Source organism: Hevea brasiliensis, chromosome 6, assembly GCF_030052815.1.
Source record: "Hevea brasiliensis isolate MT/VB/25A 57/8 chromosome 6, ASM3005281v1, whole genome shotgun sequence".
In the NCBI taxonomy this organism is placed as follows: Eukaryota; Viridiplantae; Streptophyta; class Magnoliopsida; order Malpighiales; family Euphorbiaceae; genus Hevea; species Hevea brasiliensis.
Genome location: NC_079498.1, coordinates 51,757,689 through 51,762,164, shown reverse-complemented (window position 1 = coordinate 51,762,164; position 4,476 = coordinate 51,757,689).

Sequence of the window (4,476 nt, the reverse complement as noted above, 5' to 3'; positions counted from 1 at the left end):
ATCATGATCTGAAGCTTCAGTATTGGTGGCCTGGTATGAAGAAGGACATAACTGACAATGTGACTAAATGCTTGACATGTGAGCAAGTCAAGGCAGAATATCAAGTTCCATCAGGTTTGCTACAGCCTATACGCATACCAGAATGGAAATGGGATCGGATCACCATGGATTTTGTAAGTGGTCTACCTCTCACCCAGAAGAAATATGATGCAGTATGGGTGATAGTGGATAGATTGACAAAGTCAGCACACTTTCTACCAATTAGGACTGACTACTCACTGGAGAAGTTAGAAGAATTGTATATCAGTGAGATAGTTAGATTGCATGGAATTCCACTTTCGATCATATCTGATCGAGACCCAAGGTTTACATCGAGATTTTGGAAGAAGTTGCATGAGTCCTTGGGTACACAACTCCACTTCAGCACAGCTTTCCATCCTCAGACGGATGGGCAATCCGAAAGAGTAATCCAGGTAAACAATTGAAACCAATGGAATTGATACAAATATTGAATTAAAATGATAATAATAACATGAAATATATGTCAGGTCCTTGAGGATATGCTGAGGAGTTGTGTCATTGAGTTTGAAGGAAGTTGGGATAGATACCTCCCACTGGCAGAATTTGCATACAACAATAGCTATCAAGCTAGTATCCAAATGGCCCCATATGAAGCACTGTATGGGAGGAAATGTAGAACTCCAGTGTGCTGGACTGAATTGGGTGAAGACAAACTGGTGGGGCTAGACCTGGTGAAACAGACTGAGGAGAAAGTGAAACTAATCAAAGCCAATCTGAAGGTTGCCTCAGACAGACAGAAATCTTATGCGACCTGAAGAGAAAAGAAATAGAATATGCGGTTATCGACAAAGTGTTCCTCAAGGTGTCACCGTGGAAGAAGGTATTGAGGTTTGGAAGGAAAGGTAAGTTAAGCCCTAGTTTCATTAGCCCATATGAAGTCATTGAACGTGTGGGTCCAATGGCCTATAGGCTAGCTTTACCTCCAGAGCTGGACAAGATCCACAATGTGTTTCACGTATCTATGTTAAGAAGATACCGCTCAGATCCTTCACATGACATCTCCAGGGAAGAAATTGAAATACAGCCGGATTTGACATATGAAGAAGAACCTCTACGGATCCTGGCTCGGGAAGTGAAAGAACTGAGGAATAAGTAGATTCCACTGGTGAAAGTGCTTTGGAGGCACCACAACATCGAGGAGGCAACTTGGGAAAGTGAAGAGACGATGAGGCAACAGTTCCCTCAACTGTTTGCATCAGGTAAAATTTCGAGGACGAAATTTAAATTAGAAGGGAAGAGTTGTAACACCCTCCTCAGAGCAACTCAGTACATTCTCATCGTCCGGTGACTGTGTCGGTCCCATACTAGAACGTTCGGAAAAATATTTAAACTAACGTGAGGGACCATAATTAACTCAAATATTAATAAGAAAAATTTAGAAAATAATTTTAGAAATAAAATACAACAAAGTTAAATGAGCCGGTGCCCAAGCGATGGGTAACCCAGAGGGAAGTTGCAGTTCTCGCAACTACGAGCCCTAGACCCGGGGGAAAAATTATAAAATAATTTTTGGGACTCCAGAGAAGGGCCATTGAGGTTCCTATGGCATTAGAATGCCAAGAAAATATTTAGAAAAATTTTTCAATCAGACAGACACTCAATTCGTTAAGCCAAACGGAGGGCATTTTGGTCATTTCGCCTTCAGAGACGATTTTTGGCCGACTTTTCCAGTTGAGTAAATAATTATTATGACATAAAATATGAATTAAGGGTGATGAAAAATTAATGTAAAGCTATTAGAAAAGAAAAGAAAAGAAAATTCCATAAAAAGCAAATTATGACATCATTATTATGTCAATTAAAAGTTTCCACCAATTGCATTTAAACAACCATTTAACTAACTAATAAAAGAGATAAATAAAGACCAAAGAAAACAAAAAGTAAACAGCCATCTTCTTCCCAAATCCCAGCCGCACCATAGCTAAGAAACCCTCCATTTTTTTTTCTTCTTCATTCAAGCTTAAAGATCTCTCAAACCTCACCTCAAAACCCTAAGTCACTTTCACTAAAATTTATCCTTGCATCTTGCATAGCCTTTTGGCAGCCAAGAAAAGGGAAGGAAGTGAAGTTTAAGCTTGGAAAATTCTGCCCTACAAGAGGTTAGTGCACATATATACCTAAAACTCTTTATTTCCATGTTAGAGACTTAAAAAGGAGTAAGAATTTGTAAGCCAAATGAATACAATCTATGTGTATGTTTACCATGAATTTCGGCAGCCCTAAGGAAGGAACAAGATTGAGTGTCTTGATGGACTTGGAGTGAACTAGAGATCATATTTAAAGTATGTAAATATAAGGATAATGAATTGGTTAGTTAAATAAGGTAACATGGGTGAACCTTGAATTTGGGCTAGGGTTTGGGAGTGAAAATTTAACTTGGCTTATGAAATTGTTAAAGAACATTCTAATGGTCAATTAGTGACCATTTGAGGTAAGTTGACCATAATTTGGACTGAAATATAGCATGGCAAATTGAAATGTGTATGCTGCCTAGTGAGTGCAGCAGGGTGGCTGTGATTCCAGCCCACTTAGACAGCCATAACTTTGGCTGTGTAGGTCCAATTGGTGTTTGGCCAATTGGACATGAAACTAGACTTATAATGGCACAATTTTGCTGAAGAAACCATGTCCAAAAGACCAAAGCAAGTGGACCAAAAATTGGAAACTGCGGTGTTGAAGTAGGAGCTGGAGTGGCTGACCCAATCATGTTCTGGAGTGCTGGGGCTTCCCCTTGAACCTCAGCCTCAACAGATTGTTCCACGAAATAATCTCCCTCTTCCATTCCGTTTCCCCAAAATTTCTACTTCCTGAGATCAAACACAAGGAGGTTGACATCCGTTAGTGCATATTCATATTGTAAATATGTCATATGTATCAATTAAAGACACTTAAATATGTCATATGCTCTGATACCACTAAAACATGTCACACCTCACCCCTCTGTAAGGCATGACATGATCTCGTAGAATACCTAATGAACTACCGAACTTCACCTACTAATAACTCATTAAGTATCCTACAAGGGATTTTAAAACCATTTTCTTACATCTTGGAAGTGGTAAGCGTTTTGGTAGGAATTAAAATCATTTATTCAAAGCTTAAAAACTAGTAAAAATTTTTGTCCATTTTTATTTTTTCGCAAATTTTATAAAAATTTTGACAGAGTGCCGTCTGTATTTTGAGAAAACAATTCTTCAAATACCTGAGAAAAACACTTCCAATAAATTTTCCACAACTCCCAACCTCCAAATAATCTCAAGTCAACACAATTCAATTCATTCCACAATTCAATCAAAAATTTATCAACTTAAAATATTTCATAACTTCATTCACAGTGCATATAGTACGAAATTCACAAATACAAATCTTAATTTACAAAAGGAAAATCCAAAAATAATATTACTATAATTTATTATACAACTGCTTAACTTTACATTGATACATAAAACATTACAATATTTACATCAATTAACTACAAGGGTATAAATAAATACCCGTACAAAAGATCAGTGGAAGCTTTTCCGGTTCAGCAGCTCACTCTGCTGCTTTTTCCTTGCACCTATCTGTGACAACAAAATAAGCTATCGTTGAGTATAAAAATACTCAGTGGTGCACAATAAAAATTTGAAATACAATACATAAAATATGCATTGACAAAACACAATTTAAATATTGCACAATTACATTTCATAAATTATCAAAACTCATTATAGCACAATTTTGGTCAAACAATTTAATAAACATAGTGTTGCCAATTCATACATAACTTAAGCCATGACACAAAATTTTCGATTAATGCCATGTTGTACACTACGACAAAGCAATCTACAACCCCACTAATTGAAATCAATGAGGGAGGTGGCTAGCTAGCTAATGAGTACTCATCCGATCTAAAACCTCAACTGGTAGACCAGAGAGGGAGGAAAATAATCGATCTCAACCCCATAAATGGAAGAGGAATAATAAGGCACTGTCATGCTATGTGTGAATCAGAAATCCATTTCAAACATTTTATTCAAATATTGCATACAAAAATCAAATCAATTTCCAAAGTTACAATTTCATCACATAGTGGCAACACAAAAGTTCTTAAACTCATAATGCGTACTAAATCAATTTTTCAAGGATAAAATGGTGAAATAGGATTTATTGTGTACAAACCTGACGTGAGTCACCTCTAGGCCTTGACTCAGTCTCTCAGACTTTCCGAGTCTTTTTCAGTGAGACACAAAATTTATAGTGTCTCAGTATATTTATTTTATAACAATTCTAACGTGTTTAAACTTACATTCTTGCAATTTCATGTTGAGGTTACTATTTATGGTACTATTCAAGTTAATTTATTGACTTTTTAAGGATTAATAGGTATGGAAACTCCAACTTCACCCACAAACC